This window comes from Diadema setosum, chromosome 22 (assembly GCF_964275005.1).
Source record: "Diadema setosum chromosome 22, eeDiaSeto1, whole genome shotgun sequence".
In the NCBI taxonomy this organism is placed as follows: Eukaryota; Metazoa; Echinodermata; class Echinoidea; order Diadematoida; family Diadematidae; genus Diadema; species Diadema setosum.
This window is the reverse complement of record NC_092706.1, coordinates 24710942-24735990: the sequence shown is the minus strand read 5'-3', so window position 1 is coordinate 24735990 and position 25049 is coordinate 24710942.

The following is a 25049-nucleotide window of genomic DNA, read 5'->3' as shown; positions in this document are numbered from 1 at the left end:
CACTCAGTGGGCAGTGTACGATGAAAAGGGAGTCAATTTTCTTGTAAATGGGTATCCTTATATCTACCCACAGTTCACCTGCGTAATAAAGATTCTTACATTGACAGTAGCGTCCAGTGTAGTATGGTCTACACAAACAGGAGTAAGTGTAGTCCTGTCCGTAGCGAGAACCTCCATTCAGACACAGAGCCTCCTCTGTATAATAAGAAGACAGTAATACAATTTCCTTTATGCACAAGATATTTTCAAAAGAGAAATATTACAATGGTGACGCCAACAATGGTCGCATAGATGACGACAAAATCATTTTCCCTATCCCTTGGTTGTAGGATTAGTCTCATCCTGTTTGGTTGGTTTTCTATCCTTCAAATAAACTCTAATGTTAGAATAGTTACCTGAGGCTTAATTGCCAAGAAAGTAGCCGAAAAAGAAATGGGGCCACGAATTTCTTTTGTATATGTGATGGATGTTCAAAATAATGGTTTTGAATTCATCGGTACTTCTTGGCCTCGATGTTAATGAGTATATACATAAAAAGACAGCACGACTTTGACGACTACAAGACATTAGGGGATTCGTCGTGACATACTAATAATATAGTGTTTGTTGATGATATGGTATTCCTGTTTTCAAGGGTGCACTTCCCGATACCGACACCCACGAGTCATACAGCCCACGAGTCATACAGCCCATGAGTCATACAAGCCCACAAGTTATACAGCTCACGAGTCATACAGCCCATGAGTTGGACAATAAGCAAACAAAGCCCACGAGACCGACACATAAAGCGCCGTGCTGTATCTGTCGAACTCGTGGGCTTTATTTGCCTAGTATCGAACTTCTGGGCTGTATGACTCGTGAGCTGTATGACTCGTGGGTGTCGGTCTCGAGGGATGACCCCGTTTTCAAAACCTACTGCAGGGAGCTCCTTATAACTCCTATACAGTTTTGATTTTCCTAACCTGCCATTTTGCACACCAACATCTGGGAATTTTGAACAGCGTTGGACTTTGGGCCGGGCATATGTGATAGTAGTGGTAACGTGGTTGCACTGAATTGTACCTCTCGTTGTAAGCGACCAAGCCACATTCTGTAGCAGGATATTTTAGGGCAAGATCGGTTTTGGGATCCTTGTTGGACCTCGGAACCTGGAAAGACCAAACGTGTCTACAGTTAATCCTTGAAGGCAAGTCATTATGATGTCATAAATGAGAGGGAACAACGGATTGCCTGTGCAGTATCAAAATTACAGTTCGTTATATCGGAAATTATCATTCAAAACGTTCGTAATTCCGAAAATGATACGTTCGTAATTCAAAGGGTTCGTTAGTAACCATTTCCGAATTTTCGGATTGACAACTATCTACGTAAAGGAAACATTGAACCTTATCGTATTTTCTAATGAGAGAACGTTTAGAATAGAGAACATCACACCTTCTTTACAGAGGACCATTTTTGCCAAAAACCAAACGAAAACGGACCTTTTTTCCATGAATATCTGATATAAACATAAAGAAAAATTATCTCTTTGTGTGAGTATACACTTAAAACACTTAACCAACAGCAAGCCTTTACCCCTAAAAGTAGTGATATTCTTTATTTTTTAAAAACCTTTGCAAATTGTGAACATCATCTCATTCATTTTTAGTTTCATTTCCAAACAAATATTACAAATAACAAAATACAATTATATCCAGTGTATTGTGATATCATAATGTTAATACTATAAACTCATTATGTTTCATGGAAGACTGAGAAAGAAAAGTTATACAGGGGCAACTGGGAAGCGGTTTTGTATGATGCAGTTCCCTCCCCCCTCAATTAGTTCAATGCGTTATGATGACTATTGAACGTTGTGATTTTCAAATTCAAATGTTATTTTATCTCCAGTAGCATATTTCTTTATGCAAGTTCAAGGACAGAAAAGTACAATGTATTACGATATACATACATATATCATGTGAAACTAATGCTCAGAATAATCATGTTTTTGGAAAAGAGAGCTTTGAAAAGAAAAAAAAAAAAGCTAAGATTTTATAAATGTGGGCCACTCAAAAAGAAATCGAACTCGCAATTCAGAAAAATATAAATGAACAAAAGCACTAACATAGGCACAAGACACTCACGGTAAACAAAGACGTATAGGACAAACAACAAGAGAAAATGGGAAGGGGAGATTAGAGGGAGAAGAACAGGAAAACTAATTAAGAGGTAGCAGCATGTTCGTCCTCAGCGCACGTAGGCCTATTGCAAGACACTAATCATTGGTATGAGAAAAATGATTAACATTAAAAAAGTTAGTTACAAGTAAGATAAAAAATATGTAATTCAAATTTATCTAATACCCAATCAAAACCGTCTTTAATTTCGTCTTGAATACAGGAGGACTTGGTACATCTTTTAAGCAATCACTTATTTCGGTTCACAAAGTTTGATCCCTGTGTAAACAAAAGTAATCTGGGCAAAGATAGTGCGGAGGAAAGGAAAATAAAATTCTTCGAATTCTTATGTCAGATATATATGAAAACTGACATTTCTCTGAAATACATTATCAAATACTTAGTAAGAAAACTATTTTTTTTATTAATAATACATTGTCCTAACTGATAGAAACATGAATATTCAACCTCTGAAATTTCACAATTCAAAAACAATTCGTCAGTGTGGCAATATGGTTGTAAGTGATAGATAATTCTCTAGACTTTTTTAAATTCTATTTTGTAATTTCATTCATTAGAGACAGCTATTTAATTCAATTCAATTCAATTCAATTCAATTCAATTCAATTCAATCATAGTTTATTTCCAATCATCGAAAAAAAAACATAGTACAAAGTATACATGTGATGAAATATTGTTTAAACGTTTGCAAAAGATTCATGTAATTTATATACGAGACAAATTATAGAACAACATATAACATGTACAATATTTAGGAAAACACTGTATAAATACTTCGTGGGCGAGCGGAACATAGTAATCGTTACTACAGAACATAGTAATCGTTAACCAGCTTCTTCCCCTTTTGCAAACGCAGTCGCAATTAATTCTGTTTTCATTTGCAATGTTCTTTAATTTAATGAAAGGTTTAACTGAAAGGTTTTAAGATCGTTGTGCTGAATTTGATGATTCCTCACGATCATATCCAACATAAATATAAAACTGAAAAATGTGTTTTGATTGGAAACGTAATGTGAATCATTGTATAAGATAAAGGAACTCTGACGAGATGTTTTCTACTCGTATCAGGGCAATAAGCTCCCGAGGAAAATTACCCCCAAGCTACAAACTGATTAATGATAACGTCAGAGCAAGGGTTAGGGTTAGGTTAAGGGTTAGAGTTTGGGATATGGTTGGGATTAGGTTAAGGATCGGGATTAGATTAGGGTCAGGGGATAGGTCTTGGGTAATTGCCCATGGGTGTTACCCTTAACCCTCTCTAGTGCTTATCGCTAAGCTAAATAATCAGAAAAAAATTCACTTTCGACAAAATGCGCTCGTTTTGGTGTTGATGATATTTCTAACTTGTAAACATCTAGTTTGCTGGGATAACATAAGATAATTCAAACAACCAAGTGTATTTTCAATCAGATGAACTTACCTAGCGCAAGACAAGTCGCCACGATGATCACGATCGCTCGGCAAAAGTTGGATTCCATTTTCGAGCCTGTGTGTGTGTTTGTGTGTGTGTGTGTGTGTGTGCGTGTGTGTGTGTTTATTTCTCTCCTTATTATTGTCATATAATTCGAAAATGTGCAGTCGTCGAAATGCAGTGCGCAATGCCGTCTTTCTTTCGGTGTGGGAAATTGCCGTGTGAATAAATGAACACACTGAACTATTGAAATCCAACCATTTAAAATGACATAAGTATTGATATCATATTAAAACAAACTTTGTTTGTTTCGTAAGTGATCCACTCCAAGGAACCTCTTTCCTCTCAACGATAGGACTCACAAAATGCAAGAGAAACAATAAAGCGACATTTGGAGTTTACTCAGACTAAACAAAAGTACAAGAAACCGTAACTGCTTTGGACAACGGTGTACAACCGAATAACGATAATATCCTTCGAAATCGTGAAACAGCAATGCAAAGGGCGATAAAGGTCATCTTCTCGGAATTTTCGCTGACCTTAGTAATAATGAAATCTTTCGTATTAAGTAGCAGTTGACACGTTAATTCTTATTTTCAGACAGTGTCAGATCAATGCCGCCATAGATATTTTTGGACTTTAAAAGCTTCCCCCAATTACTGTGGCCATACCAATTAACAACACTCCTGCAGAGCATTCATCAATGCCGTCAAAAAAAAAAGACAACAGAAATGGGGTCTTACAGACCATAACTTCGAATTGATGACCATACAAACGGATGAAAGCAAGGTCATGAAGCGCAGTCTGGATAGTCAGAATGGAAGAAAATAGGTTAATTGTGATAACAGCAATTCTCTCAGAAGAGAAAGGCCTTTTTCTCCAAAGTCACGGTATCCAGCAAGATGTAGACCCAGAGGGGTCAGAATATGCATTTTATCGTAACTACCAATTGCCTTTGAAAAGATCATTAAAAATAGTGAGCATAGATACTAATCCTGTATCCAAACGTAAAAAGTAACTAGTGTACGTCAATAACGTCACGCCCTCTCGTAAAGGGAAAACAAGAGAAGTCTTTATAGTATACTCTCGCACTTTACGGTTAACCTTGTTTTATTGACAAGTATTTTATTTTTACAACCTCTCACAGCCTAAGAGTTTTTGTTTTATGATATTCTTTATTCAAATTTCATTCAATATCATGTCCATGTTAACAACGAAATTAGTGTGAACAAAAATAAGCAGATGTATTGTTCTCTCTTGTGCTGCTAAAACAGTTGTTTTTTCCCAACAGAAAGTACAATATATTTTGTTTGTTTGTTTGCCTTTTTTACATTACAAACAGGACATATATGCTTTTTATTGTTTTCTCCTTCGGTTGGATGCAAATTTGACAATAATTGAATCGGACTGAAATGGCATGACATAGGAACATTGCGCGTACTAATTTCTGATTTTAAAGGGATCGTACAGTTTTGGTAGAGACCTAATTTCAGGTTTCTAACATTTTTTGGTGAGATAATGAGAAACCTCTTTTGAAATATGAAAGAGCATGTAATTCTATGAGGAATTCAACGTTTATTTGATGGAAATTGGTTTTGAAATGACTGAGATATCCCAAGAGCAATTCTAATAGAGTGTGAGACCCACACTTTATTACTATCGCTTTGTTTTACTTTGTTTTGGGATGTTTCAGTCATTCCAAACCGGATTTTCATCAAATAAACTTTGAATTCCTCTTAAAATGGTATGCTCTGTACTAGTATCATTAGTGTTTTCTTGGTATCTCGCAAAAAAGAAGAAGTTAAAAGCACAATTCTCATCTCCACCAATACTGTACCATCCCTTTAATACCGTGGACTTCTTACGACTTATCTCTATAATAATATAAACGAGTTACAAAGCTTACAAAGATTGGCAAACATTTTCCAAAGACACGTATTCTACTATCGTGAAGGGTATGTTTGTAGCAATGTGCGTGTGTTTGTATGTGTGAGTGAACTTGAAACATCTCTGTTTTTAGATAAACGTAAACACACACACACACACACACACACACACACACACACGCACACACACCAATTTATTATCATTCACGGATTAATGGCATTTTGAACAAAATGAAATCCACTGGCCGGCGCATGAGCCTTATTTGCATATTGTGTTGTCGCGACCATAGGAGCATTGCATCTTTTTATATCATCCGCACTTTTTCCTTCCTTGGCAGTGAGAGAAGGATAGCCTTACATGCTGCTCTTCGAAGAGATAAGCCATTTTGCAAGTCTACAAAAAGCTCTGAAAATAACTCGATTTAAGCCACGGAATATTCCTCAAATTTCGTATTCAAAATGGCAAATGTGCCATTTAACATTCTTGGATTGATATACGCGGAAACTTTAAGTAATCATAATACCAGCAGGCAAAGCTAAGATCGAGGTAAAAACTAGCCCCTTAGGTCAAACATGGTCGGCTGATTTTAGACGTATCCCTATTCCCAGGCAGCTGACAGCACACGGAAAAGCGCGCGAAAGTCAAACTATAGGCGACGGCATCATAATACCGCCAACCCTTCTGAACACGTGTAACGGGAGAAACTAATATCGAGAAAGAAAATGAAAATAAAATCCCCGCCGTGGAAACTGCGATCGGAGCTGACCCCAGAAGAGGAGGGTAGTTTTGATGCTCTTATTTTGCCTGAAACTCTGGAGACGTTCTTCAAAAGAAAGCGACGTGATTTTTTTTTTTTTTTGTGGAATTCCCTTTATATTTTCTTTATATTGTTGTCCACACATGATATCCTGGCCTCTAGTTAAGTAGTCTTCTCATCCAGCGGTTCTAACACCAAAACTTCACCAAAACTTCAAAAATTCACAACTGTCTTTTGCATCGATTGTCCTATTTTCCTCAAACGGTCCCTGATGTGGTCTACTAATGTTGCTGTTTTTACTCAATCCACATTTCTTTGTGTTTCCTTTAAGAAATATTTGGAATAGCAACATCACCCATTTTACCGTTTATGACACATCACTTCTCTCCGTACACAAGGTTTCTACACTTGCATTATTCACAATATTCAGCATTCATTTCTTTACTCGGTAAGAGGTAACTGGGTTATCTACGAATCCAACAAAACTTCTCACGCCCTCATCCTGAATCTTTCTTTTTTTTGTTGATATTCTGTGAAAGAGCAATTCTTCTTTTATGTTATTTTAGCGTTTTATACCTTAAAAAGAGACAGGAAAAGTTTGGTATAAGCAGTTTTTCCACAACCTTTTTTTTTCAGTAGAATAGTATGATTAGGTATGTTTTAGTGGTCCTTTTTATTTCTTGCAAACCTTTTGCACACTCTTCACTTTCAACCCAGATAACATTTGAAAAGATGATACTAATGCTTTTATAAAAGCTGGTATTTCTCAATTCAATTCTCTTCATTTAATTTCATTCTTTTTTTTTTAAGCAAAACATAACACAGAATAAATCAGGAATTATAACATAGGCACACACTCAACCGTGCGAAGGATTAATAATAGTTAACGAATAAAGATATACATGCATACCGACAAAATACAAAGTTATGTTTAGAGAAGAAAGAAGAATTGAGAGCTTCACTACCAAGCATGCTTGTATACTGTGAACCACTCAATAGTATCAGTAATGGATAGAATAGTTTGATATCAAAAAGCACGCCCGATATTACATTAATCGGACAATCCCTTCATTGTTGTTGCCATGAAATTTTACATCCTGTTTTTTTGTCTTATTGATTGCAAAGGGCAAGGTGTGGTGACATTAAGAGCTTGAACAGACCCTATTTTCCCCTTTTCTCACACTGTATACTAGTTAGGTTAGGAGACTTCATTTGAACTCAGTTATTCACCATTTAAAACCTGAAATTCTGCCCTCTCAGAATCTGCCCTTAACTAAAAATCCATGTCTGATAATATTAGGTGATCCGAGTATCCTCTCGGATCACCTTCTGTATCTGTACGGATTCTTTGTTGGGTCTTCTTCTTCTTTCTTTATTAGGTGATCCGAGTATCCTCTCGGATCACCTTCTGTATTTGTACGGATTCTTTGTTGGTTCTTCTTCTTATTTCTGGACAAAAGTTGTGTATCTACTTACTCAAAAAGTTCTCAGAGTATCAATTTCAAACTCATACCATATATGTATCATGTCCCAAAGACGACAAATTTTATGTATCACTGTGATCAGTCGACCGTGACGTCACTATGACGTCATTATATGAAAACACATTTTCATTCATATCTCATTAATGGAATGGAATTTTTCAATGAAATTTACGTCACATACATTTCAAGTCATGTGCATTTTACTCATATTCTCAAAATTCATATTTTCTCTTAAAACGTGCGCGTACGCGCGCGTTAAAATATTTGTATGCTCAAATCGAGCTCAAATTTTTTTTGCACACGTTTCAGACCATTTGGAGCATTTTTTGAAAAATTGAAAAAATTGGACGGACGCGTACGCGCGCGCACATATACGCACGTACAGCTCATGCGCAATAGAAATTCCCCGTTTTTTCACACTTATCGGATGCGTAAAATGTCAAGGAATATTTCTACCAAGTTTCAAGTCGATCCGACTCAATATGACGTCATACGGGCCCGTCAAAGTTGAAATTCCGCGCGCGCGTCAATGGCGATATACAGTGCAACAATGCTAAAAAACCGCCAATTTTGAATCCGATTTTACTCGTCAGGATGGACGGTGACCCCCCATTTTCTTTACATATTCTGAAAGCTGATGAGTTGTACATGTCATTTCATGGGTTGGCGATGCTGAAAAAATGATTAAAAGATATCAAATTTCTTAATAAAGTTAAAAAAGAAAATTTTCAAAATGACGTCATCAAATTTCAAGTTCATTCAAGCATATCTCACTTATTCTTTAGTTGATTTTCGTCCAAATTTCAATATGTTGTAGCTTATTAAATGATCTTTCAGATATATATTAACAACAATTTGATTGGATGACGGCATCACCTCGTAAAAAGGGATTAAAAGTAACATTGTTAAATTTGACCAGTTTACGTGTTATCTCTATGGGAGTGCAGTTTTTCTGGAAATGAAAACTGACATGACTATCTTTATCGAGCACTAGCTCACTTATGCTTCGGTGAATTTCTCCCATATTTTAGTATGTTGTAGCTGAGACTTTGAGCTATCGTTAATGTGCCCTTCGTTTTTTCATACGGAGTCGGCATCATGCCCAAAAACTTGGTTGAAATTAAAGCTTATCTTCCATGTATTTTCATATTCCTTTCTTTCTGCAACTTTCTTTGCAATAACTCAAGAAAAACAAGCTCTATCAGCCCAATATTTTGCACATGTTTAGTTTATGTCACGTACATTATTTCATAAAATAACAACTACTTGATCGGGCACCTTCTTGGGTATGTAAATTAGGGTCAAAGGTCAAAAATGCTTCATCCTGTATCTTGGTGAATACATGTCTTATCTTTCCCATATTTTGCATACGTAAAGACCATGTTACAAGAATCAATTCACAAAATAACCACTTTTTGCTCAGACGCCATCTTGTCTGTGCAAAGTAGGGTCAAAGGTCATATGTACTTCTTTTTTTATCTTCATTATGACGTGTTATCTCTATGGGAGGGAATTTTTCTAGGTGTGAAAATTGACATGATTCTCTTTATCGACGACTAGCTCAATTACCCTTCGGTGAATTTCTTCCAGAATTTAGTATGTTGTAGCCAATGTAATACTCTTTAAGTTTTGTTAATCAAAGTTTTAATCGGATGATGTCTTCACCACGTGAAAATGGATATAATGTAACCTTGTCAAATTTAACCAGTTTACGTGTTATCTCTATGGGAGGGAATTTTTCTGGAAATGAAAATTGACAAGACGGTCTTTATCGAGAACTACCTCACTTACTCTTCTGTAAATTTCTCCCAGATTTTAATATGTTGTAGCTGAGACTTTGGGCTATCATCAGTGATTCTCCATTTTTTCATACGACGCCGAGATCACGTCAAAAAACTTGGTTGACATCAAACTTATCTTCGATGTATTGAGATATTTCTTTCTCTCTGCAACTTTCTTTGCAATAACTCAAGAAAAACAGCCCCTATCATCCCCATATTTTGCACATGTTTAGTTTATGTCACGTACATTATTTCATAAAATAACAACTACTTGATCAGACACCATCTTGGGTATGTAAATTAGGGTCAAAGGTCATAAATGTTTTAACCTGTATCTTGGTGAATACATGTCCTATCTTTCCCATATTTTGCACACGCAAAGGCCATGTTACAAGAATCATTTCACAAAATAACCACTTTTTGCTCAGATGCCATCTTGGCCGTGCAAAGTTGGGTCAATGGTCAAATATACTTCATTCTGTATCCTCGTTATAGTGTATACCGAATTTGGTAACAAAGATAGCAGACCTGACTCTCTTTTCTAAAAGAGAATCCAAATATCACACGTCCAATGTCTCTAAACACAGATGAAACCTATATGGTCATGCCTATTGCGATCAGGACTCGAATCATTGATTAAAAAAAAATCGGATCACCTAATTTGTCAGTCTTGACAAATTCCAAGTCTAGTTTCTGGACAAAATTTGTGTATCGATTAGCTCAGAAAGTGTTCTTCCTATCAATGTCAAAATTATACCATATATGTATCATGTCCCAAAGACGACGGGTCAAATAAAATCATAGTGATCAGTCGACCGTGACGTCACTATGACGTCATTATATGAAAACACATTTTCATTCATATCTCATTAATGGAATGGAGTTTTTCAATGAAATTTACGTCACATATATTTCAAGTTATGCGGATTCTACTCATATTCTCAAAATTCATATTTTCTCTTAAAACGTGCGCGTACGCGCGCGTAGAAATATTTGTATGCTCAAATCGAGCTCAAAATTTTTTTGCACACGTTTCAGACCATTTGGAGCATTTTTTGAAAAATTGAAAAAATTGGACGGACGCGTACGCGCGCGCATATATACGCACGCACAGCTCATATGCAATAGAAATTTCCCGTTTTTTCACACTTATCGGATGCCTGAAATGTCAAGGAATATTTCTACCAAGTTTCAAGTCAATCCGACTCAATATGACGTCATACAGACCCGTCAAAGTTGAAATTCCGCGCGCGCGTCAATGGCGATATACAGTCCAACAATGCCAAAAAACCGCCAATTTCAAATCCGATTTTACTCGTCAGGATGGACGGTGACCCCCCATTTTCTTTACATATTCTGAAAGCTGATGAGTTGTACATGTCATTTCATGGGTTGACGATGCTGAAAAAATGATTAAAAGATATCAAATTTCTTAATAAAGTAAAAAAAGTAAATTTTCAAAATGACGTCATCAAATTTTAAGTTCATTCGAGCGTATCTCACTAATCCTTTGCCAATTTTCACCTAGATTTCAGTATGTTGTAGCTTATTAAATGCTCTTTCGGTAATATAATAACAACATTTTGATTGGATGACGGCATCATCTCGTAAAAATGGATTAAAAGTAACATTGTTAAATTTGACCAGTTTACGTGTTATCTCTATGGGAGTGCAGTTTTTCTGGAAATGAAAATTGACATGACTATCTATATCGAGCACTAGCTCACTTATGCTTCGGTGAATTTCTGCCAGATTTTAATATGATGTAGCTGAGACTTTGTGCTATCGTAAGTGTGCCCTTTGTTTTTTCATACGATGTCTGCATCACGTCAAAAAACTTGGTTGAAATTAAAGCTTATCTTCGATGTATTGAAATATTTCTTTCTTTCTGCAACTTTCCGTGCAATAACTCAAGAAAAACATATCCTATCACCCCCATATTTTGCACATGTTTAGTTCATGTCACGTACATTATTTGATAAAATAACAACTACTGGATCAGACGCCATCTTGGGTATGTAAATTAGGGTCAAAGGTCATAAATGTTTCATCCTGTATCTTGGTGAATACATGTCCTATCTTTCACATATTTTGCACACGCAAAGATCATGTTACAAGAATCATTTCACAAAATAACCACTCTTTGCTCAGATGCCATCTTGTCTGTGCAAAGTGGGGTCAAAAGGTCATATGTACTTCTTTCTGTTTCTTCGTTATGACGTGTTATCTCTATGGGAGGGAATTTTTCTAGAGACATGATTGTCTTTATCGAGCACTAGCTCACTTACCCTTTGGTGAATTTTTCTCAGATTTTATTATGTTGTAACTGAGACTTTGCGCTATCGTTACGTGCCTTTGTTTTTTCATATGATGTCGGGATCATGTTAAAATACTTGGTTGAAATTAAAGCTTATCTTCGATGTATTGAGATATTTCTATGTTTCTGCAACTTTCTTTGCAATAACTCAAGAAAAACAGCCCCTATCACCCCCATATTTTGCACATGTTTAGTTCATGTCACGTACATTATTTCATAAAATAACAACTACTTGATCGGACAACATCTTGGCTATGTAAATTAGGGTCAGAGGTCACAAATGTTTCATCCTGTATCTTGGTGAATACATGTCTTATCTTTCCCATATTTTGCACACGCAAAGATCATGTTACAAGAATCATTTCACAAAATAACCACTTTTTGCAGAGATGCCATCTAGGTTGTGCAAAGTGGGGTCAAAGGTCATATGTACTTGTTGCTGTATCTTCGTTATAGTGTATACAGATTTGGTACCAAAGATGGCAGATATGACTCCCTTTTCTAAATGAGAATCCAAACATCACACGGTCAATGTCTCTGAACACAAATGAAACCTGCATGGCCATGAATATTGCGATCAGGACTTGAATCAATGATTAAAAAAAAAAATCGGATCACCTTAATTTGTCAGTTATGACAAATTACAATCTCTAGTGTTATACTTCCCGTTGTCACAAAAAGTTCTTTCTCCTCAAATGTTGTGTAGAGGTTAGTTCAGAAAGGCCTCTTCCTATCAATGTCAAACTTGTACCATACATGTATCATGTCCCAAAGACGACAGATCTAATAAAATCATAGTGATTAGTCGACCGTGACGTCACTATGACGTCATTATATGAAAACACATTCTCAATCATATCTCATTAATGGAATGGAATTTTTCAATGAAATTTACGTCACATATATTTCAAGTTAAGCGCATTCTACTCATTTTCTCAAAATTCATATCGGTCCTTAGGACGCGCACGTACGCGTGCGTTGAAATATTTACATTCTCCAATCGAGCTCAAATTTTTCTTGCACACGTTTCAGACCATTTGGAGCATTTTTTTTAAAAATTGAAAAAAATTGGACGGACGCGTACGCGCGCGCACATATACGCACGCAGAGCTCATATGCAGACAAACTTTCCCGTCTTTTCACACAGATCAGGTGTCTGAACTGTCAAAGAATATTTCTACCAAGTTTCAAGTCAATCCGACTCAATATGACGTCAAACGGGCCCGTCAAAGTTGAAATTCCGCGCGCGCGTCAATGGCGATATACAGTGCAACAATGCCAAAAAACCGCCAATTTTAAATCCGATTTAACTCGTCAGGATGGACGGTGACCCCCCCATTTTCTTTACATATTCTGAAAGCTAATGAGTTGTACATGTCATTTCATGGGTTGGCAATGCTGGAAAAATGATTAAAAGATATCAAATTTCTTAATAAAGTAAAAAAAGTAAATTTTCAAAATGACGTCATCAAATTTCAAGTTTACTCGAGCGTATCTCACTTATCCTTAGTCAATTTTCACCCAGATTTCAGTATGCTGTAGCTTATTTAATACTCTATCAGTTTTAATAATCCAAAATTTCGCTGGATGAAGTCTTCACCTCGTAAAAATAGATTGAAGGTAACCTCGTCAAATTTGATCCATTTGCGAGTTATCTCTATAGGAGTGCAGTTTTTCTTGAAATGAAAATCAACATGACTGTCTTTATCGAGCACTATCTAACTTATCCTACGGTGAATTTCTCCCAGATTTTAATGTGTTAGCTGAGACTTTGCGCTATCGGTAATGTGTCCTCCGTTGTTTTTTTTCATACGACGTCGAAATCATGTCGAAAAACTTCGCTTAAATTAAAGCTTAGCTTCGATGTATTTTCATATTTCTTTCTTTTTGCACATTTCTTTGCAATAACACATGAAAGACATTCCCTAGTACCCCCATATTTTGAACATGTTTAGTTCATGTGACGTACATTATTTTATAAGGTCACAACTACTTGATCGAACACCATCTTGGGTAGGTAAATTAGGGTCAAAGGTCATAAATTTATCATCCTGTATCTTGGTGAATACATGTCCTATCTTTCCAATATTTCGCACACACAAAGACCACGTTACCAAGATCATTTCACAAAATAACCAGTTGTTTTCTTAGATGCCATTTTAGCTGTGCAAAGTGGGGTCAATGGTCAAATATACTTCATTATGTATCTTCGTTATAGTGTATACCGACTTTGGTACCAAAGATGGCAGACCTGACTCTCTTTTCTGAATGAGAATCCAAATATCACATGGCCAATGTCCATAACCACAGATGAAACCTTTACGGTCATGCCTATTGGGATCAGGACTCAAATCATTGATTTTCGAAAAGAGTACTAGCTCACTTACCCTTCGGTGAATTTCTCCCAGATTTTAATATGTTGTAGCTGAGACTTTGCGCTATCGTACGTGTCCCCTTTGTTTTTCATACGGTGTCGGGATCACGTCCAAAAACGTGGTTAAAATTAAAGGTTATCTTCGATGTATTTTCATATTTCTTTCTTTCTCCAATTTTCTTTGCAATAACTCAAGAAGAATAGCCCCTATCACCCCCATATTTTGCACATGTTTAGTTCATGGTACGTACATTATTTCATAAAATAACAACTACTTGATCAGACACCGTCTTGACATGTAAATAAGGGTCAAAGATCATAAATGTTTCATCCTGTATTTTAGTCAATACATGTCCTATCTCTCCCATATGTTGCACACGCAAAGACCATGTCACATCGATCATTTCACAAAGTAATCACTTTTTGTTCAGATGCCATCTTGGCTGTGCAAAGTGGGCTCAATGATCAAATATACTTCATTCTGTATCCTCGTTATAGTGTGAACGGAATTTGGTACCATAGATGGCAGACATGACTCCCTTTTCAAAATCAGTATCCAAACATCACACAGCCAATATCCCTAAACACAGATGAAACCTGTATAGTCATGCCTATATTGGGATCAAAACTCAAACCACTGATTTTCAAAAGATCGGATCACCTAATTTGTCAGTCTTGACAAATTCCAAGTCTAGTTTTTGTTGGTTTTGTGAGGGACATAATACATTGTGCGTTTCTAAAGCCATTATCGTCGTCCAGCATCTGCGTATGACTACAGTCTTTTACACTACATATTACACTTAGATTTGCTAAATTTGACTCTTGAATAGCAGATAAGTGGAATCGTATTTTCTTTGCCAAGCGCTAGAAGCAGATGCTCGTACTTACTTTGCGTTACTGAGGAAATAGTGTCGTGAATTTAAAGTCAATCATTCACCAGTTTCTACGCATTATGTTTCCATTGTTCAAAATATTCCTCAATAGCTTTTCTTGTTTAACAGGCATATTGTTCATTCTTTTTTGAGAAAATGGAATGCAGAAATGTAAAAAAAAAAAAAAAATCGAAAAAAATCACATCAAATACGAGGACGGCAAGTCTAACTCGTATCTAACTGAGTGATCCTTAATGGAACCCATGGCAAGTATGCGCAGACGTTGTATGGCAAACGGAAACGGGTCACGAAGTTGAAACCTTGGAGACAACTCTCCGACCACGCCCATTTGATAAAAATTATTCCCGTAGTCCAGCCAATAGAACTGCAGCCCGTTACATCGCATATGCAGCTCGGTGAAAGCCCCAATCTTTTCCCAGGTATCATCGTAATGGCGTAGGAAGGAAATATCCGCTTTAGGCCTGCAAATATCTATGACAAACAAAGAATTAAAACTCACTTTCACTTGTTTATTCTTTTAAAAGAAAATTATAATGTATCTTCTGTATATCTTAACAGACTACAAGTTGAAATAATAGGTAATTAAGGATTTGAAGATATGTATCAATAAAGTGTCAAACAAAATGTTTTTGCAACGGAGGAATAGGTAAAAATGAGTAAAAAAAAAAGAAAAGAAAATCTTAATAAATTACTGCTCGCAGAAAAATAAAAATTTTAAATGCTTAGACCACTGACGTTAAGCTTGAATGATCATCAAGGAGGTTGCTAGGACCATACCTTCTATTGTCAAGAAATGATCACGATTGCGTCGGAAGGAAGGAAAACTTTGAAGGTGGTTTGATTTGATTTGATTTTGTTGTTTTCTCTATAACGCTGATTTCTTAGACCACATCACATGCTCTCAGAAATCATTGATATATCAAACTCTATGACAATCACAATGAAGGCGTTATTCAGATTAAGTTGAAATTTGGCTACACATTGAATACATCCAATTCATGACAACATTTCAATGCAATGGCATTGTTTTTCAACGTTGTTTTTCAAAACTTCTAAGGATAAGACATTAGTGTGTGCAAAAGCTTTTCGAAAAAAAGAGGAACCATTAAGACGAATCAGATCTCACTATAAGAAAGACATACAAGGTGCTTAAGAAAATCGACAAAAAGGCGATACATTATTCCTGACCATTTGTTGTGTGATTCAAAACTTGGAAATTATGTAAAAACAATTATTGCTTTTTTAGAAAATACTTAAAACTGAATATTGAACATGAGCTAAAACTTTTTCCGATATAGAGTCCTCAAAAAAAAAAAAATGATAGTGCGACACTTTTGCCTGTTTTAATAATGCTACGTCACATAATTATTATTCCTATTACCGATCCGGAGAGACCTGTCAATCATCACACCGTTGCTCAGCAACATCAAATACGTTGTAAAGCCAGATGGCACGTTAACACTGAAGACAAAACGTGTTCGGCTGGGCGGTAGTTTGATCGAAGGGAAGCCTTGCATCCCACGTGGAAGGTCAGCGAAATCAATGGTCAGAACTGGTCGGCAATTTAATAGTCAGAAAACTTGTGATATATTTGAAATTTCTATGATGAGTACATGAATTACATATATTTATAACATGTGAAATATATATACACTGCAAAAAGTCCGGTGTTGAATAGTGAACACCGAGCTGGTGTTAAATTTTCGGTGCTCATTTATGGTGTTAAATTAACACCTACGGGTGTCATTTCGAAATTTTAAACTGTTTTTTGAAGAGTTTCTTAGTAACTGCACTTCTTGTTGATTTTTAGTTTAAACAAGACGATCAAGAATTTTACATTAAAATACTAGATTTTTGAAAAAATGTGAAAATTAATTTACACCAAAGTAACACCAGCTGGTGTGGTCCCTTATTGAAGCTGGACGGGTGTTAAACCATTGATATTAACACCAGCAAATATCAAATCAACACCATGTGGTGTCATTTTTGAACTAACACCAGTACAGTGTCAAAATAACACCAGGTACAGTGTCAAATTAACACCACGAAGTGTCAGGTGAACACTTTTCAACACCATCACAGTGCATTTTTAACACCTGTGGGTGTGGTCCTTTATTGAAGTTTGATCGGTGTTAGATTTAACACCCGTGGTGTTAAATCTAACACCGATGTTTTTACAGTGTATAGGCCTACATATATATATATATATATATATATATATATATATATATATATATATATATGAAGAACTTACTTCCGAAAGGCGCCATATCCATTGATAAATTTGTCAAAAAATCTTACGGGGGATAGCTGTACATGCTTCAAAGGCCTTTATTGAGCTTTCGAGATTGTAATAATTATGGTACATCTTACAGGCCATTTTTCATTTCTTAACAACCGGTTATAAACTCTTGGCTTTCAACTGTATTAATGTTTGAAAGGATAATGATACTGATTTAAAGTGGGTATTGGTCATGAATAGAAATGGAATGTGAGATATTTTCATTGTTTTGACAAAAGTTTTACATTTGTTTTGTGTTTGTTTTTCTTTGAGTGTTTTTTGTTTTTACATTATAGTGGATGGATTTATAAGATTAAGCGCTCAAAAGATTATAAACATCGGCAGCTCGTTTTCTGAATACACATTTGTTTTTTTCTTCAGAGAATGGGGTTTCTTTCCTACAGGTAGTTTAGGATACAGTAATTCGTCATTTCAAAGCTTAAGTGTGCTCTTTAAGAATCTGCATTCAATTGAAAATCTTTGGCGATTTTTTTTATAATTTTTTTGTTGGTTTTATGATGCAGGGTCAAAAATACATGTATTACCATTTTGCGTTTCTGCCATTCCCTTTTCAAGAATACAATGTACACGAGAAAATATAATGATAACACAGAGATTTCGGTAATAAAAGATCTTCAGATGAAAATGAGATTTTGCAAACAAAGTCAATAAATTGCTTATCATACAAATTGCTGGTATTCTGTCCATTCTTTTTTTCCATTCTATGTTTCACGTTGCAGGGGGCATCAACATTTACATATTTTCTATGTTAGGGAAATAGTTGAAAAAATAATAGGAAATAACAAATAAGATAGATAATGGGAAACTACAGCAAGCTTACACTGGCAGTTGCGACCAGTATAGTATGGTCTACATGCGCATGAGTAAGTATGGTCTTGTCGGTAGTGGACGCCGCCATTCAAACATATGTCTTCTTCTGTAGTATAACAGAGAAGAGTGGTACAAAATATTTAATAAGTAAAAAAATTATATATGTCAATAAAGGAATGTAACAACGGCGGAGCCACAAAAAGATTAAAAAGGTATGACAACGAAACTGTACTCATTTCTTGTTCAAAAGAGGTTATTTCTTACATATAAGAAATGCTTTGGTTGGTTTTATCCTGCAAAATATTTCACTAAGGTTGGAATTGAATAAATGAATACTTCTAAAACACGGGACTACATAACATTGTTTTACAATATTATATTCATGCCTTAACATTATCAAAGGCTATTAGAATCCATCTGTATTTATTGACCTTCCTGTATTATAATGAGTAGGCCTACAAGATAAAATAAAAAGATACTACATTCGACCTCATGACATTACATGGAAAGTTCGGGATAGATGAAGATTGAAAATGGCAAACCATTTTCCCTTTAACAGACTGCAAGTAGCTTCTTACACTTCCTCTTGTGTGATTTTACCTGCCATTTCGCACATCAATATCCGGGAATTCCGAAGAGGGTTCGACTTTGGGCCCGGCACATGTGACACTGGAAATGTGGTGGCACTAAACTGTACCTCTCGTTGTAAGTGGTGAAGCTGCATTCTGAAGCAGGATATTTTAAGACAGGATTGGCCATGTGAACCTTCTTGCAATGGGTAACCTGAAAGTAGGAAAGTCCAAGACAAAGTAATGATTGATTATCTGAACCCTACTGGAAAGAACACAGTGTCCCACAGTGAGATCACAATGTGTTCACACAGTCGACTATGTGAAAACACTCGAATTCAACAGTGTGAGATGTTTTCACACTGTGATGTGGTTTTCACAGAGAGTTCACATAGTAACGTTCTCATTGTTAAAGCACTCGATTTTAACAGTGTGAAGAGTTTTCACACTGTGTTCACACTGTGTTTTACACCGTGGGACACTGTGTTCTTTCCAGCAGGGAAGGCAAGCTAACGCGTCATTATAGGCCTAGGTTGAACGCATTGACCTTGTAGTTACCCATTCTGCATTATCAATTCTTGCTTTATTTAAGTATTCACAAAAAATATAATTATAAATAAAACGTCATTACATAATTATTTTAATAAACAGTGTTTAGAATATTTTCATCAACACGTGAATCACAATGTAACAGAGTTAGAATCCACTTACGCTATGTTAAATAACAAGTAATTATAAGCTGTTGGAACTGTTGGAACTAAGCCTGCATACTACATTCCATCTTAGATAGATTAACGACATGTCAGTGGAACTTTGTTCAAATTCATATTCCTTTGGAAAAGAATACTAAAGTAGATGAAGATATCGGTGCAACAGTACAATATGTATACATTGGTGAAAGCGTTTTTCTCGCCATCTGTCTTTCTGTCTAACTATCTCCCTCCCGTGAGTGCTTTTATTTCTTGAATATTACATTTGTTATTATCCATCCAGCCACTGAATTACATTGCAACAATTTTACCACTTTTGCCAATTTTACCTGGCAAAATGCGGTCTTATTTATATGGTTGGCACGGAAAATATACTTTGACTTGTTATCTTCTATTTTGTCATAGGTTGTAACAGCATTATTCGAAAAAGATAACATTGTAAATTACTTGAATGTTAAGATGAACTTACCCAGGGCGAGACAAGTCCCTACGATGCATACGAACGCTCGGCAAATGCGATACACCATTTTTGCTTTTGCATGTGTATATTTCTCCTTATCAGTGGTGACTATTTTGTCCAGACACTGAATACGGATGTGCAGTAATCCGAAATGCAGAGTGTTTGTTTGTGTGTGTGTGTGTGTGTGTGTGTGTGTGTTTGTGTGTGTGTACAATTATGTAGGAAAATATAGAAAACATGGGATAGAGACTGAATTTCAGGGCTTGCGCGAATAAAATCAAATAAATTGAAAACTAACAGATATAACATCAGCACAGACCAAAAGGTTTTGTTTAATGGGTGAACCATTCCCATAAAACTCTCTCCTCTCAGCAAAATTTTAACAGGACGCACGAGAAGCAGAAACCCTATAGCGACCCTTAAAGATTACCCAGAAAACATAGTGTGAGAATTAGAAGTGAAACGAAATAGAGGTAGTTAAAGGATGGAATAAAACTGCTTGGAAAGAAAGGACGGTGTATATAGTCATTTACAACGGCTGATGCAAGCTCCAGGGCAAAGGCAATTGCCGAAATGACTTAAAAAAAAAAAATTAAAACCACACACAAGATTGGCTATTATTAACGACCATTTTAATGATAAAAGTCACTGTGTCATCATCACAAAAAGGAATGGCCTAATTCTTGCTGACCTTAAGTAATAATAAAACTTTAGGACGCAGCAGTTTATACTTTTTAAACTGCAAAAGCTTTTAGGAAAGACAATGGTCTAATGAAATTCTAGCTCAACTGCTACAAGCCGTTTAATATCCCATAAAAAAAATAAAAGAAAAGGAGTCTTGTCCATAACTTTTAAATCGAATACCTTTATACAAAGGGCAGTAAGGCAAGGCCAATATGTTCACGTTTGATAAAATGGACAGAATTAGGTTTACATCCTGAAAGCAATTGCATTGAAGACGAAATTTTTTCCCGTTTTCTTCAACATTTACCATGCATCGGGATCTAGACCCCGAGGGGTCAGATGAATTTATATGTTATCACGTCTACTGCTTCAAAAAGTGTTACGAACTGTGATTCTTAATACCAAAATAAAACAAAAACAAAAAAACAAAATCACATACACTAGCCACTGTACTTTCCGTTTCATTTATTACTATTGTGCAATACACACATAGATTGTTATAACAGTGAAGTAGTGTAATTTTATTAATTCCAAAGACTCGTTATTCCAAAACACACAAATTCAATGTACACAGAGGTTTGTTAATCTTAGAGTGAAAGACTGAAAGGTCGGTTTAGAATGTACCCCTAACAACAACAACAACAACAACAACAACAACAACAACAACAACAACAACAAAGAAATAATGATTAGTAAATAAATAAATAAATAAATAAATAAATAAATAAGATTAATATAAGGACAATCAATTCTGGTCCGATTACTTTTTGTTGGTTCTCTGAAGCAAGGTCACATTTGCAGATTAAAAAAAAAAAAAAAAAATCTCTGCTTCTAATGCCGAAATGTGAGTTGCGGAAAGAAACAAGTAATTTAAAAATGTTAATCAGTATAATCAATGTTAAGTATTTTCAAAGACGAAAAATGCGAACAATAGTTTTATTGAAATCGTTTTTAGATTAACAATCTACAGTTGTGGTATATTAGGAAAATCAGTGGCATCTCCTTATATCTGTGTCTTTATTGCAAATTTTTATATGGTAGGATGCTTTGTAATAGAACTGAACTGAACATTTGCATTTACATCAAATGTGATGACTGCAACATTTTCCGATCTCTGCTCCAAATGGTAAACAGTGGCTTTATCAAAACGGAACATGAATTTTACAGTTATTTTTCTCTAGTGCTGCCAATAACAGTTGGGTGGTGATAGCACAATCATCTCGCCCTAGAGCCAGAGAAAACACAGAATTAAAGTACTTTATCTTCAATGCTTTGTCCAAGATTATTAACTCTAGACTTTGTCTGCCATATTCATTTTCTGTCCGTAGATTTGTGAGTAAAATGTATGCACATTTGTCTCTCTTTTTTTTTTCTCAAAGAAAAAATGCAAAATCGATTGTTCGGTGTATCCAGTTTCACTCCCTTCACCGGGTCAACTTTAACCCTCTGCGTACCACAATGATAATTTCTCCATAAATTTGTATGTGAAATTTGTGCCCATTTGGACTAATTGACACAGAAAGGGTCAAACATATTAATATATACAGTACTGTGGTGCCGGCCGCTGGGTTAATATGGGCACGGCAGGTCTAACTGCATTCTTACAGCAGGACCACCGAAAGGAGGAATCATGGACATTAGACCCAGACGCTTGAATTCAAACGGAAAGGGGTCATGAAATAGAATTCGTGGAGATGGATCCCCGACCACGCCCAGTTGATAGGAGTTGTTCGCAAAGTCCAGCCAGTAGAAATGCAAGCCGTCGCACTCCAGCTCGGGAAACGCACGACTCTCGTCCATTGCTGCTTTATCACGCTTGAAACGAACGCTGGGTCGATTTTGCGGGCAGATACCTTTGACAAAGATAACAATCCGTCATTATACTCTTGTACAATGAAATGCTTAAACCCAAAACAGTGCAATCATGTTTACGAAATCGGTCATCGTCGAAGGGAACAGTTATTTGGGAATATGATATTGAACAAATCTTGGAACGAACAGACAATCATACAGTATTCGTTATGTGAGAGGAGAATTCGAACGCAAGAGATGATAAGTTTTTAACACTTTTGAGATGATATTGATTAAAGGCATAGAAAAAGCAGCATGGTGCGTCTAGGAGCATAGAATAAAACCGACATGGCACCCATTTGGCAACCTTGCCGTGAATAACCTCTAGATTTTTTTAACGGTATTTTAATCGGTATGATAAGTAACAATGATGAAACGTTTTACACCGATCATCCGATGGCGGTACGTATTTTTTTTTTCTGTTGAAGGGAAGGAAAAAAAATTGAAGTCCTTATATTGTCCACGACGGTCAATGTGAATGTAGATTGCATTGTTTTTCCTGATTTTGAAGTTCAGAGAAGCAAATGCATCTGTTATGCATCTGGGTCCTCTTGAACATCTTTTTTCTTTCTTTAAATCACGCAATAATGAATAAACTCTGAGGTCATAGATCAAAATTTCGTTATAACCGAACAGTGACATACATGAAAATATATGAATGATAGTTTGGGAACCTGAATTTTTACTTTGCTGTAACGAAAATTTCACCATTATTAGCATTTTTGTCGACATTTACTTTGCTCCATATACTGTTTGTCTACAGACTTCTTCCCGACCAGCTCGTCTTTATTTGCGTCTTCCAAAGGTTCTCACTAAAATCACTCAACTCCCTTTCTTCCAATAAACCTAGGTTACAGGATCGAGGATACACATTCTAATTTTACACGCTTTGCATTTTAGTTCTATTAAAAGCAAAAATTATGGGGGAAAAATTCGGCAGCCAGAGAGGAGAGAGAGAGTATTTCCAAGGCAGCTCTTGCGGTGCATTGTGGGATTCTCGAGGCAATGATTTTCCTACGTGGTATAATCTGTACAACAGCAGCTGCTGGGCGTATTAAACCTTGCAACGCTCAGTGCAATATCAATCCAAGCTTTATCAAAAGCAAAATGTCTGGGTTCGAGAGTAAAGATAGTGCATGTATTAATGTGTTTCATAATCTGTGTCTGACAGTGAGCATGATTCAGTTTCCTGTTTATCATATTGTACTAGATGTTTTTAAAAAAAAAAAACATTTTCCACTTTTCATCCTTAATAATCCTCAAAAACTATATATCAGATAACACTGACATTGATATGAGCAATGGCCGAACAGTGTACAATTTTGTTGGAGGTAATTTAAAAATGATAGCATAAATCAGTTTCATTAAATTTCATAAGATTTATTTTTAAGTTAGGTTTCAGATTTTGCTCTGTTTTCAACCCACTGTACAAAATTTTAATTTTGCATAGGTGTCAATTGGTGTGTATGGGAGTGTGTGGTTATCACCCAGACAATGGTTCTGAACAATGGTCAGGATTGGAATGCTCTATTACATAATATGCATGAGAAATATCACTATCACAGCTAGTCTTCATTCACCCTGAATTGAAGACTTTTCATGCGCATGCATTTTACCCCTAACCATGAATTCAGACTAGCAGTGCCCAGCTAGGACAATCCATCATGAATTATTAATAAAGCATCCATGCTCCCTGGAGCAAGAGACCAGGAGCCTAGTCAGCAGAGCTCTGAAAAGGTGGTATTCATGGTATTCATGTCTATTGTTCAGAGTCATTGTAAGCAAACACTCATAAACACATCATTGGTTCCTGTGTAAGGTTCGATTGTACAGAGGGTTCAAATTTGACCAAAATCTAGAAATTAACTCTACAATTAATAATGGATTTAATGAAACTGATTCAGGCTCTCATATTCAAATCACCTCCAACTAAATTTTATATTATTAAGCTATAACTCATATCAATGACAGTGTTATCTGATGCATAGTTTTCGAGTTATTAAGGATCAAAAGTGAGAAATGCTATTTTTGTAACACTTGGTACATGTAGTATATATACATTTATATAATATGATTAGATGTTACAAAAAAAAATTCCCACTTTTGATGCTTAAAAGCTAGAAAACTATAATTTCGATATCAGATAAAACTGCCATTGATATGAGTAACAGCTGAATAGTGTACAATTTAGTTGGAGGTGATTTGAATATGAAAATCTATATCAGTTTCATGAAATTCATGATTAATTTCAAAGTTAGGTTCCTGATTTGGGTCAAATTTTAACCCTCTGTACAAAACCTGAACTTTACACAGGAACTAATGATGTGTATGTAAGTGTGTACTTACAATGACCCTGAACAACTTGCTCCAAGGCACATGAACGTTTTATTAATTATTCATGATGGAATGCCCTGGGCACTGCTAGTCTGAATTCTTAGCAAAGGCTGAAATGCATATATATATATATATATATATATATATATATATATATATAATATATATGTACATGGATGTGATTCTTATAAAGTATATAGTATTTTTTATCATATTCTCTCTCTCTCTCTCTCTCTCTCTCTCTC